Raw genomic sequence first — 14,658 nt, 5'->3', positions numbered from 1 at the left:
GCCTGACATTAAAATAAATAATGAGTTCATTAAAATAAAAGTAAAAAATGATCAGGCAGTTACAGAACCATATGTGTTTAACCCTCAGACAGATATAATGGACTCATTACATTGAGAAGGATACCAAAGAGCTGTACCACTCCCTCACTCATGCTGTTTAGGAGCCAAGGGAAGCACCAATTCTGTTTTTGGTGCTAGCCATGGACCTGATGCAGCAAACCCTTTTTGCTTTAGAAAGAGCTGAGTCCGGACTAAAATATGTTGCAGAGCTCCAAATCATGTCCCTGGTCTCCAGGGTGACACTATATGAGCTGACACAAAGTCATACTTGCAAGACCCAAAGGTTAAGGATGAAGTCCTGTTAGAGAAAGTGACTGAACACAGTAAAACACACAAGCATGATACACTGATGGACAAGGTGGACCAAGGCATCAAAGCTATATCTATCTCTCTCTCTCTCTCTCTCTCTCTCTCTCTCATTATATATATATATATATATATATATATATAAATAAAACAGCCCCCCCATCTCCAAAAACAGCAACCACCCATGGCCACTACCTGCATGCCACGCTTACCTTACATGTCTATTATTTTTTATTTATTCATTATTTATTTATTTACTTGTGTGTTTAATATTTAGATGTGTATATATCTCCACTAGTTCATGATGCATTAAAAAAGTGAGATGTGTAGAACAGCCCAGGTCCTCCTTCACCTCCATGATGACATCACAGAGCTGGTGGATGTTAGAGACCTTCCGCTTCCCCACCTTAGGGTTTAGGTCTGGAGACATGCTTGGCCAGTCCATCACCTTTACCCTCAGCTTCTTTAGCAAGGCAGTGGTTGTCTTGGAGGTGTGTTTGGGGTCATCATGTTGGAATACTGCCCTGTGGCCCAGTCTCCGAAGGGGGGGGGGGGGATCAGGCTCTGCTTCAGTATGTCACAGTACATGTTGGCATTCATGTTTCCCTCAATGAACTGTAGCTCCCCAGTGCCAGCAGCAGACCATGACACTCCCACCACCATGCTTGACTGTAGGCAAGGCACATTTGTCTTTGTACTCCTCACCTGGTTGCCGCCACACACGCTTGACACCATCTGAACCAAATAAGTTTATCTTGGTCTATTCGGACCACAGGACTGACAGCTCAGTTTCAGGGTCTTGGCAATCTTCTTATAGCCTAGGCCATCTTTATGTAGAGCAACAATTCATTTTTTCAGATCCTCAGAGAGTTCTTTGCCATGAGGTGCCATGTTGAACTTCCAGTGACCAGTATGAGAGAGTGTGAGAGCGATATCACCAAATTTAACACACCTGCTCCCCATTCACACCTGAGACCTTGTAACACTAACGAGTCACATGACACCGGGGAGGGTAAATGGCTAATATTTCCTGTAGGTCTATAGAATCCCATACCTGCAAGCAAGCACAATTCGTGTGTGTGTGTGTGTGTGTGTGTGTCAGAGTCACAGTAGGGGGCATTTGACTGTGAGTGATGACATGCCTTTGAGGCACACCCCTTTATGAAGTAATTAAAATTTAGCATTTTCTAAATTATCCATCCATTTTCTATACCCACTTTATTCCTAATTAGGGTCACAGGGATCTTCTGGAGCCTATCCCAGCGCACATTGGGCAAAAGGCAGGGGCACACCCTGGACAGGTCACCAGTCCATCACAGGGCCACACATATAGACAGACAACCACACACTCTCACTCACTCCTATGGGCAATTTAGAATTACCAATCAACCTAATGTACATGTTTTTGGGCTGTGGGAGGAAACCGGAGTACCCGAAGTAAACCCACGCAGGCACGGGGAGAACATGCACACTTTGAACCCAGGACCTTCTTGCTGTGAGGCAACAGTGCTAACCACTAGCCACCGTGCTGCCCCTTTTTCTAAATTAGTACACACTAATATTTGTACTAGCTGAATGTGCATTAAATATTATGTTGATGAAATGAAAGGTTTGGTTTTACATTTTTTATCATGTCAAAGTAGATATGTCTTTGTGCTCCTTAACCCTAACCCTAGGATAAGCTGTCAAACACACAATTATTTTTTTTATAAAATATAAATATATAAATATAAAATATGACAACACCACTGTGTTTCTGACCTCTTAAAAACATTTATGGTACCTGCAGTTTTACAGTACAACTTTCAATTATGGAAAAAAATATGCAAATTTATTAACCCAAAATCATTAACCCTATACACAGTGTTGTATAAAATACCCAAAAGCCATACTTGAGTAAAAGTACGGGTATTTGGTTAGAAAATGACTCAAGTAAAAGTTAAAGTCAACCATTATAATTCTACTTGAGTAAAAGTCTTAAAGTATCTGAAATAAACTGTACTTAAGTATCAAAAGTAGTATTTTCATGAATGTATTCATGTATGGAAAGTAAAAGTAGAAGTAAATTAATAAAAAAGCAAGACTGTAAAAATTTGGAGAATTATGAATTTTATTCTGTATTGCTTTCTTTCTTAAACTTCTCAACAAGTGCACCACCAAAAAAATAAGACTTGCATGAAAGAAAGAAGAGGCCTTTAGAACTTAGTGAACTGTATTGTAATGAAGTGTACAGTATCAGTGTTTCCATACATGTGCACTTGTAACTAAGGCCATGTCCACACGTACCCGGGGATTTTTAAGAAGTGAAACAGAAAATGTATCGGCGTAAAAGTATAGAATTTGTTTCAAAAAAGTAGTGAAGTAAAAGTGAAAGTTGACAGAAATATAAAATCTCAAGTAAAGTACAAAAACTCTCAAAAAATACTTAAGTACTGTAACAAAGTCATTTTACTTCTGTTGCTGTATGCTGTGGATGGATCTGTGTGGACAGCCTGTGACCAGGAGACAGCAGTGGACAGAACCACTTGGAGACTATCACACCGTCACGGATCTGCCGTTACATCTGTCAGCTTGTGCCAGCAAGGAATTAGTGTCTATAATGAACTACAAAGAAACTACACGGACAGATACTAGTGAGTACAGATGGATAAACTATACTTTATATACTTCTGTAAAGCTGCTTGGAGACAATGTCCATTGTTAAAAGTGCTATGCAAATAAATTGAATTGAATTGAACTGAAATGAACCTGTGAAAGGGCGACTTATCACTGAAATTCAGTCAATGAACCAGACCTCAGATCTCAATTCAGTGTCTGTTCCTGTGCTCAATCTCGGCCACAAGCTCTGCCTCAGCAATGGCTATTGCAACTACCTCAAGCTCCCCTGCAGGGGCAGCTGCAAAAAGCGGGATATGGACAGAGTTTGACTCTCAAGTCCTTGCATCCCAGCTGCATCACACAACTGGCACTGACGCCTTAACTGAAATGAAGCGGTACTCAGAAGAGAAGCCGATTCCAAGACTGACTACTTTGTTGAAAAAAGAATGAACCAGTGTTCCCATCTATTAGCAAGCTTGCCAAGAAACACCTGGGAGTCACTGCATCATCTGTACCCACAGAAAGGATTTTCTTGAAGGCAGGACAGTTAGTATGCCAGAGAAGAAGTGCAATAAAATGGGAACATGCTATTGTTTCTGAACAAAAACCTCTAAGTCTTAACAGGGTGTATAAAAGGGGCTACAGGGAATATTTCCTTGGACATAGGAGGGCTTTGGGGGTATAAAGCCAAAGACAGAATCAGATGTATGTGCTTTTCTTTCATTATTTGCACTTTATTTACTTCAATTTTACAAGCAATTGTGTGCACTTTTTTTTATAAAATGAGGCAGATGTGTCTAATGAAAGGGATAAAAGTTTTACAAATATTTCTTCTCCAGTAATAATTTTGTGCACTTTGTTTATTTAAAATGTATTTGAAATGTATATTTGTTTTAAATTTATTTGTTTCAAAACAAAGAAGTGCTAAAAGAGCATTTTTTACTATATTATTGTTTCTAAATGAAAACCGAAAAAACAATATATATAGTATAAAAAATATAGTATAGTGTGGTCTAGTATAGAATAGTGTAGTATAGTGTAGTATTGTATAGTGTCGTATAGTATAGTGTAATAGAGTATAGTATAGTATAGTATAGTATAGTATAGTATAGTATAGTGTAATAGAGTATAGTATAGTATAGTATAGTATAGTGTAATAGAGTATAGTATAGTATAGTATAGTGTAATAGAGTATAGTATAGTATAGTGTAATAGAGTATAGTATAGTATAGTATAGTGTAATAGAGTATAGTATAGTATAGTATAGTGTAATAGAGTATAGCATAGTATAGTATAGTGTAATAGAGTATAGTATAGTATAGTATAGTGTAATAGAGTATAGTATAGTATAGTATAGTGTAATAGAGTATAGTATAGTATAGTATAGTATAGTATAGTATAGTGTAGTAAAGTATAGTGTAGTATAGTATAGTGTAATAGAGTATAGCATAGTATAGTATAGTGTAATAGAGTATAGTATAGTATAGTATAGTGTAATAGAGTATAGTATAGTATAGTATAGTGTAATAGAGTATAGTATAGTATAGTATAGTGTAATAGAGTATAGTATAGTATAGTATAGTGTAATAGAGTATAGTATAGTATAGTATAGTGTAATAGAGTATAGCATAGTATAGTATAGTGTAATAGAGTATAGTATAGTATAGTATAGTGTAATAGAGTATAGTATAGTATAGTATAGTGTAATAGAGTATAGCATAGTATAGTATAGTGTAATAGAGTATAGTATAGTATAGTGTAATAGAGTATAGTATAGTATAGTATAGTGTAATAGAGTATAGCATAGTATAGTATAGTGTAATAGAGTATAGTATAGTATAGTATAGTGTAATAGAGTATAGTATAGTATAGTATAGTATAGTATAGTATAGTATAGTATAGTATAGTATAGTATAGTATAGTGTGGTGTAGTGTGTAGTGCAGTATACCATGGTAGTATAGTACAGTATAGTACAGTATAGTACAGTATAGTATAGTATAGTATAGTATAGTATAGTATAGTATAGTATAGTATAGTGTAGTAAAGTATAGTGTAGTATAGTATAGTGTAATAGAGTATAGTATAGTATAGTATAGTGTAGTATAGTATAGTATAGTGTAGTATAGTATAGTATAGTATAGTATAGTATAGTATAGTGTAATAGAGTATAGTATAGTATAGTGTAATAGAGTATAGTATAGTATAGTGTAATAGAGTATAGTATAGTATAGTATAGTGTAATAGAGTATAGTATAGTATAGTATAGTATAGTGTAGTATAGTACAGTGTAATAGAGTATAGTATAGTATAGTATAGTGTAATAGAGTATAGTATAGTATAGTGTAGTATAGTGTAATAGAGTATAGTATAGTATAGTATAGTATAGTATAGTATAGTATAGTATAGTATAGTATAGTATAGTGTAGTATAGTGTAATAGAGTATAGTGTAATAGAGTATAGTATAGTATAGTATAGTATAGTATAGTATAGTATAGTATAGTGTAATAGAGTATAGTATAGTATAGTATAGTATAGTGTAGTATAGTACAGTGTAATAGAGTATAGTGTAATAGAGTATAGTATAGTATAGTATAGTGTAGTATAGTGTAATAGAGTATAGTATAGTATAGTGTGGTGTAGTGTGTAGTGCAGTATACCATGGTAGTATAGTACAGTATAGTATAGTAAAATGTCATGTAGCATATGGTATGGTGCTATGTGGTATAGAAGTGTACTATAGTGTTATATAGTATAGTGTAGTATAGTGTGGTAAAGTACAGTATAGAATATTATTTCGTAATATAGTGCAGTATCTATTTTATTTTATTTTATTCATATATTATATTTATAAACAAGATCTGCTATGAACCCTCTGGTTTTGGTAGAAGTAAATGTTGCTGAGACAAAAGTGTTCAGCAATGATAGATTAAAATGCTTAAAAAAACGATTAAAAAAGTTTTCATCATTATTATTTAAGTATAGTTTAGTGTTATATTGTATTGTAGTGTAGCAGTGAAGTATAGTATACTTTAATACAGTATAATAGTGGGTGTAGTATGGAATAGTGTAGTATGGTATTTTGACATAGTGTTCTAGTATATTTCTGAAATATTTATTATGAGTTAAAAGTCATTGTATATTTCTTTTATTGCTAAATTGATCTTAATTCATTTTATTTCGGCTTTGTGTATATGTTTGATTGGGGGACTACAGTAATGCTGATAAAGAAACCGCCTGCTGTAACACAAAAATTCCCTTATGGGATCAATAAAGTCCGTCCGTCCGTCTATCCATCCATCCATCTATACTCACACGAGTATCTGTCTGTCTATCCATCTATCCTCACTAGTATCTGTCCGTCTATCCGTCTATCCTCACTAGTATATTTTTATTTTATTTTTATTAGATTATAAGATTTATTAGATGATTATAGTAGTAGATTTAAATGTTCTTGGAAATAAATAAACATACACAAAGTTGATTTTGAAAATTTAATGAAAATACAAATGAGGTAAAATAAAATCAGGTCTAATATTATTTACAATAATGTCAGTGTAAGTGATTATTATTTACAATAATGTCAGTGAATAATGAAGTGAATTACAATAAAGGTTTAATATTAAGAATAAGAATAAGAATAAGAATAATACGAATAAGAATTAAAAATATAATAATAACAATAATATAACAATATAACAATAAGAAGAGGAATAAAAAAATAACAATAATAGTAATAATAAAAAGAAGAAGAAGAAGAATGATGGTGTTTATAAATTCTTCCTCTTATTCTTCTTTCTCTTCTTGTTTCCATCTCTAAAAGTCCTCTTGAGGACAGAAGTCAGAAATTCATTTTATTTCCTGTGTTCACTGTGATGTGATGTAATGATCCATTTAAATATGAATCAATATCAGAAACATAATCATACACTTTCTTTAACATGTAATATTTAGCATGCAGAATATTGTTATTGTTGTGTGTTTGCTTTTTGTTGTGTTTCGGACCTGAAGTGGAGCTGGAACTCTGATTTCTGAGACACTTGTGTCAACAGCTGTGTCCTTACGGACAGCTGTCTCCACGGCTTCCAGAGTTTCCTCTGGGGCAGCTGTCTCAGTAGCTTCCACCCTGTCATCTGAGGCCGTTGTCTCCACTGCTTCCACATGTCCCTCTGAGACCGGTGTCTCCACTACTTCCACAGTTTCCACCGAGGAAGCTGTCTCCACAGCTTCCACAGTTCCCTCTGAGGCAGCTGTCTTCACAGCTTCCACAGTTCCCTCTGGGCCAGCTGTTTGAACAGCTTCCACATTGTCTACTGGGGCAGGGGACTCGGCGGGACGGACATTCTGTGAGGCAGCAGTGTTGACAATGTCCTCTGAAGCAGATGCCTCGGCGGTTTGGACAGTGTCCTTTGCACAAGGTGTCTCAACAGCCGGGGTGCTCCTTTCAAACCAGAGAGGCAGCACTGGTTGGAGCAGTTTTGGTGGTACATTGTGCAGTGTTGCACAATGCTCGGTGCTCTCTGCAGGCACTTTCTGTGGATGGTGTGGCCAATCTTCTTGATAAATTTTCTATTGCCCTGGTGTTGGGAACTGGGGCGTGCCTCCACTTTGGGCTCCTCTGCCTTGCGTGCCTCCACCTTGGGTTCCTCGGCCCTGAGCACCTCCACCTTGGCCTCCTCGGCCTTGCGTGCCTCCACCTTGTTCTCCTCTGCCCTGCGCACCTCCACCTTGCGCTCCTCCCAAGACCTGAAGTACTCGATGGTGCTGTAACACAACAGAGAAGCTGCACTTAGAATCTAAACCCTGCTGTTAAAAGTTATGTCCTCAGCAGCGGAATTACCACCTGATGTTGACTGAAATACCCTCATAAGACCAAACAAATCTCTGTTTCGACAATATAAAGAGTTCAATGCAATTAGTTTAAAAAGGAATGTAAAAAATCCTGATATTTGAACCCTGGCTGGTAAAAAGACACTAATTTACACGTGACTTACACTTGCCGGTCGTTCAGGAGTTTTCCGTTCAGCCGTTCGATGGCCAGCGCCGCCGCCTCCGCTGACTCGTACTGAACGTACCCATAACCTTTTGATTCCACAACCTTCAGGAGAAACACAGCGTGTCAACACACAACAACACACTAATCATGAAACTCAGATATTCAGCTATTCATATATATATATATTCATATATAACAGCTCAAAGCTCGAACCTTGCATGACACGATCCTCCCGAACACAGAGAAAGTGTCAAACAGGGAGGTGCAGTCAATGGACCAATCAAGGTTCCTGATGAATATGTTCCCTCCCTTGATGGGCTTGGCGGTGGGTTCCCAGTTTCACCACATGACACGCATGGGTCTCTCCAGGAGGAGTTCAAAACTGAACATGTCAATGGCTCTCTCAGCTGAGGGAACAGAAATAAGCCATTCATTTTTAATTAAAGTCTATTATAGTCTATATATAACTCATCCAAATATCTTTTCATATCTTTTTAGTACCATTTAAAACATGACCATATCCATATAGTAAAACTATAAAATACTACAGAAGTTACACATGTAGCCTTAAATCTGCTGCAAAAACAGGTAAGAAACAGTGTAGAAAAAAGAAAAGGTTTGTTTTACCGTCATCTCGATAGCGAAAGTTGACGTACGCGTATCCGAGAGGAGAGCCGGTCTTCCTGTCCCTGCAAATGTGGACAGATTGGACGTGTCCTGCAGGTCTAAATCTATTAGAAAGTATCACCTCTGATACTTCAGGGTGAAGATCTTTCACAAACAGTGCAGCCATTGTATAAAACAGTTAAAAGTGGTGAAATGCTGCTAAACGCTGTAAAAATACTGCTAAATGGTGTAAAATCGCTGTTACACAAGGGGCACTGTTTCTCTGTCGATAGCTAAAGGTGGTCTGAGGATGGTTGCTATGTACGTCATCAGGTGATGTTCAGAACAGAATTCGGAATTCTACATGACCTCATGACATCATGTAAGCAGTTAACATTAAACAGTTAAGTTCCAAACCCCAATAATGAATCCAATTCAAAATGGCTTTTAATATTAATATAGAAACACTGTATAGGCCTGGACAGGAAAGAGGCTGAGCTGCAATTAATCCCCAAAAAACATTCACTGACTACATTTTCAATGCATAGATATTAACCTAACGTAAACACTACTCTTTCAAGCTGCATTTAAACTTTTGCATTTAATATACATATATATATATATATATATATATATATATATATATATATATATATATAGAGAGAGAGAGAGAGAGAGAGAGAGAGAGAGATTTAATTTATTTTTTTAAATTCATGATTGGCATGGATATGGAACAGGATAATACATGAGACCATTCAGCAACGAATCTTTATAATCTTTATAATTGCGCTACCACCGTTTTGTCATAGCGGCGAGAGACTGCTGGTTTTGTTCCGGAAATTATTCATTTACTAAATAAACACTGAGCGGGAACATGCACTAGGAGAATATTAAGAACAAAAGGCCACCCTGGCAGCGGTGGGATTTGAACCCACGCCTCCAAAGAGTTGAAATGTGGATTGGCTGTCCATATCCTCCACCTCCTGTTGAGGTGGCTTGTTCATATGAACTTACAGCATGTGTGTCCAACCAGCATGGGAATGCAGCCCAAGGTTGTGAAACACTTATGCCGAGTTCACACTGCACGATTTTCAAAGTAGTCGGATCACTGTTGTTTTCACGCTGCACGACTGTCTGGGGGAGCATTCAGTTGCTGCTGTGTGGCACACAGCGGTAAACGGGAAGCACACACACACGACAAGGGTGGGACTCGACCCCACGTGTGCAGAGCACAGCGGATTAGCAGTCCATCGCCTTAACCTCTCAGCCACCTCATCGGGTGGCAGCGCTTCCAAGGAGCCTTGTCAAAAGCAGGGGTTTTCTAAGGGCATGCAGGCTAGGAGGCTACCTTGCCAATGATTTGTAGGCAGGTATTGAGGCATGCGGTCACGTAAACTGAAGGGTGCAGGCTAAGCGTTCAACAAGAACCTAAGAGTTCTGTAGCACACTAGTTTTTTGCTCTCGCCTCAGACCAGGGGGCTTTCAGATCTTTATCCTGTGCTATTTCCACGTTTTGCTGTTTTCAAGTCTGAGGCATAAGTTGCAGAACTGTGCTGGGGGACTACACTACCTCCAGCTGCCGAAACCCAGGATCGAACCAGGGACCTTTAGATCTTCAGTCTAACGCTCTCCCAACTGAGCTATTTCAGCACCTCTGCCAAGGTTCTCCTGTATGTGTGAGTGAGCAGGTTTTTTGTCGGTACGACTGCACACCACGTCCAGACCGGAGAGGCAAACTTCTTTAGAAAGCGGTAGAGCTTTTTCCTTAAGGGCATAGACAGAGGGCATGGTTGCCTTACACCACTCAAATCCCACGCTACCCGAGGGCGCCGGTGGGGTTACGCGTGCGTGGTAAGAAGATGACCAAGTCATTCGGCCAGACAAGGAGGAAGCCTGGCACGGGCACTACAAATGGTCTGCCGTGCGACTAACACGCCTTCCACTTCACCAGCTCTACAGGAGACATCTAACCATTCCCAAGGAAGGAGGGAGCTCGGCCTTGGCTCGCGGCCGGTCACTGACCTTGAATGGTCTCGGCTTAAGGCCCCGTGGTCAACCGCCACCCCTGTAGCCATGGGCGGAAGGAACGCTTCTGCTTAAAGAAGAATAAGAAATGTGTTTGAATCCACATTTTCTAAAGGTGGCTATATTATTATTACTATTATTTTTTAAATTATTTTTTAACCAGTCTGCTCTGATAAAAATATTCAGCCTGATCTACCTAATAAAAATAATTATGTAGTTCAAGTAAGACTAGTCTTTGTATTTATTACTTAATTTTCTATATGTAAGAAATACTTCTTGCTCTAAATTTCTGCATTTCCTTAGTCATTGTTTTGGGTTTGCTCTACTTAACTTTGAAAGTTTTAAAAGTGTATTTTTATTGAAACTTAAACCTAATTTTTTTTAAAGCTTCCATATTACTTAACTTTGAGTGGACCCTACTTTGTTTTTCTAAATGTACTAGTCACATTTGAAAGTTACATTTACTCCCATTTTCTGGTCAGGAACTAGGCATTTCCTATGCATTACAGGTAAAATATGAATTGTGTAATTATGCATTTTGAAATGCAACTTCACCCAGCACAAGAATAAAAGGAAGGAGATTTTTTATTATATGCACACACTCATGAACAGTCAGTTCTTCCAAAATGCACTTGGTCCTGAATTTACACAACATGAAATAAAGTAAATACAAGAAGAAGCAGCTCGACTCTCTGCTTGTCTGTCCATCAGTACCCAAAAGTAAAAAAAGAAAAATATATTTATAACAATATGTGAGAGTATATCAAGAGTGTGATATGAACAATGTCCTTTCTGCAGTTATGTACAGTCTACAGTGTGATGTAGAATGTTAGTGTGTGTATTAATTAGGAGGTTGTTGTTGTCCTCAAAGTCCACATAGGGCTGGCAGCGTTGCTTTGATATACCCAAATCCTCACGAAGCAGAATCCAGCTGAGGTTGGTCCATCTCTGGATGCCTCAGGATCCTCGCAGGGTTGGCCTCTGTCTACTGGAGCTGGCACAATCTCCAGATGCCTCGGGATGGGTAAAAAAAGGAACAGGTGGAAAGGAATTAGCATTCGTAATATTAGCAGGACTAGATGATAATGTGCATTTGAAAGGCTGCATTTTAAAGGCTGTTTTAGTAATAGTGGAAATATGATTTTCAAAGGACAAGTTGCTGTCTAATATTACACCCAGGTCTCTCACTGCTGAGCTAGCCATAACAGTACATCCTTCTAAATGCAAGCTAAATTCTAATGGAGGGTAATGTAAAACTTCAAACAGGCTTCTTCAAGGTGAGTTGTTTTATTATGGTTTGACATAATAGGCTTGCTTAGTCATATCCATGGTCTCTGCTATTTGTGTCCCTAAATTAGTGTTAGAGTGAATGAGTGCAAAGGTTACTGTGAAGACAGAAGAGAGAGAGGAGAAATGTGAAAAGAACTCCACACAAATCTCATGCTTACTCTCCCCATCTGGGAAGCATCCGATCTTGAATGGGAAAAAACATGTATTGTGGAGCTGCATCTGTAATATGTATATAAAATGGAACATTGATATATTGTAGAAAGTATTCAAAACTGTTCGTTTCCTTGTTTTTTTGATAGGTTACTCCCTTATTCTGAAATTAAATAAATTCTCCAAAAAACACCATAACAAAAAGTATAGTTTTTCACATACTGTATGAGTGTAACTTATAAGTATATGTTTTGTAACTGTTTCACATTTCTCTTCATTCCTCCTCCCAGTCCCTGCTATGTACAAACATCCCACTGTGTTATTAGGGGTTACAACCGGCCAGATGATGAGCAGTGCCTTGTTTCCTCCAGAGGTATGAATATCAGTACCTATAAATGTCATCTACACCTCTATTAGTTCATTAGTAGCTGCTGAGAATATGCTCCTTGTAAGGTTGTGACTGAAATGTTGTGCGGTCTGTGTCTTATTATTTTGCATGTTTATATTTGCAGCCTGGCTAGCTAAGCATTTAACTCACTGGTTCGTGTGAGTTTTCCTTCACATCAGGACAATTGTATATAAAGACAAATAGGGTTATGACCAACTGATCCATTTTAATTTTTATAGAACTAAATGCAAAATGTTTACTATTTTTTTAAACTGGTTGCCTACAAGCTATATGGTTGATATGAGGTGTGATATGATGTGTTGTGTGAGTGACTTTCCTGTTCCCAGTATCTTAAACTCTGAAGGTGAATAAAGTGTTGTTGTTGTTGCTTGTAGATTGAACTAAATGTAAAAGAAGACATGACAGAAGACTGGTGATAAACCAAGCTAAACATGTGGTGCTAAAAATATAGCTTAGGTACATGTGATTTCCACTGATCACACTTGAGATTTTTCTAAAACATCATTAACAGTCATAGCAAAAACACGTCATAGCTTGTAGACCTAAGAGGCAAGATTCTGCTGAGGCACAGATCTGAGTATTTTCATCATCTTTGAAGGTCCCTGTGACTTAAATACACAAACCTAAACAAAGCACAGGGGACACCTATTAGACATAATGACAGAGACTGGACACCAACAAAAAGGCAGTGGGGGCCTCTAGTGGCCAGAAAACAGTCCACAACCCTGACAGGAAACCAGTAGATAGCAGTTTATATTCATTTTTCATCATAAAATGGACATAATAAAGCCTCCAAAAGTCATGATGGACAAATCAATGTGTATAAATTACACCAAAATATAGATTTTAATTAAAACGCTTAAGAGAAACATTATTACAGACTTTTGCATAACAGCTGGATAGACTTTTATTTGATAATTATGTGCAGTATTGACATTAAAATTTATACTTGATTTGGATTGGTCAGAAGGTGTTCAGCATGGTCCTGATAGCAGTTCAGGTTTCAAATCAAATCTCTCTTTTTTAAGAATGTCCTCTTTCTGATTATTGTTTCTCTAAAAACTCCAATCATTTAACCCTCCTGTTATCTTCGGGTCAATTTGATCCGCTGTAAAAAGTACTCAAGTACTTTTTTTTTTGGTTTTAAAAGTATTTCCCCGCAGATTCTGGCTGGTCATTTGTTCCAAATAAAAGATGAGATGTGTTGTTTTAAAGTCTTAAAGAAAGTTTTAGATATAAAAATTGGAACACACTAAAATAAATACAGAAATCTAGGCAAAATGTTCATCTTTACTGAGTTTAAACGACCAGCCAGAGAAATGGGGAGAGCTGACCAGCGAGCAAAATCATTCTGAGATTTTGTGAACTGTACCAGCTCTCCCAATTGTTCAGTATGAATGGCAATTGCTAAGGGTTCAATTACCAATGCAAAAAGCAAAGGTGAAAGTGGGCAGCCCTGTCTTGTGCCATGTTTCAAGGGGAAATAAGAGGAAGATACTCCATTTGTCCAAACTGAGGAGACTGGGAAGGAATATAAAATTTTAATCCAGGAAATGAATGTGTTGCCAAAACCAAATTTCTGTAGCACATAAAAAAATGTAATCCCATTCTACATGATCATGTTTGTGTCAGTTTCTTCCTCCTCCCTGCTCCCCAAAACATGCAATCAGGTGAACTGGCTACATGCAATCATGTTCACTTCAAGAGAGAGAAAAGAGAGGTTTAAAATCATTTCTATAATCTACTATTTAAAACAGTCCAGGCTGGTGGAGGTGGTGCAACGGTGTGGGAAATGTTTTTATGGCACATTGGGCCTGCTGGGCTGCTTAAATGCCACAGCCTCAGAAAGTTATTAGTGTATTAGTGCCGATCTTTAAGAATAAGGGTGACGTGCAGAGTTGCAGCAACTATAGAGGGATAAAGTTGATGAGTCATACAATGAAGCTATGGGAAAGAGTAGTGGAAGCTAGGTTAAGGAAGGTAGTGGAAATTTGTGAGCAGCAGTATGGCTTCATGCCCAGAAAGAGCACAACAGATGCAATTTTTGCTCTGAGAATGTTGATGGAGAAGTATAGGGATGGTCAGAGAGAGTTGCACTGTGTGTTTGTAGACTTGGAGAAAGCGTATGACAGGGTGCCAAGAGAAGAGCTGTGGTACTGTATGAGGAAGTCAGGAGTAGCAGAGAAGTATGTCAGAGTGGTGCAGGACATGTATGAGAG

At 37.8% G+C, this 14,658-nt stretch overlaps 1 non-coding gene across 1 annotated transcript; it reads right to left on the bottom strand.

Annotated features, from left to right (window-relative positions):
- Positions 1-10,142: 10,142 nt before the first annotated feature.
- On the bottom strand, positions 10,143-10,215 carry trnaf-gaa (transfer RNA phenylalanine (anticodon GAA)). The gene has a single exon. It is a non-coding gene; the product is annotated as a tRNA-Phe (tRNA).
- Positions 10,216-14,658: the final 4,443 nt, after the last annotated feature.

This window comes from Hemibagrus wyckioides, unplaced genomic scaffold, assembly GCF_019097595.1.
Source record: "Hemibagrus wyckioides isolate EC202008001 unplaced genomic scaffold, SWU_Hwy_1.0 Contig29, whole genome shotgun sequence".
Classification (NCBI taxonomy): Eukaryota; Metazoa; Chordata; class Actinopteri; order Siluriformes; family Bagridae; genus Hemibagrus; species Hemibagrus wyckioides.
The sequence above is the reverse complement of the archived record's forward strand: the minus strand, read 5'-3'. Positions and strand labels throughout refer to the sequence as shown.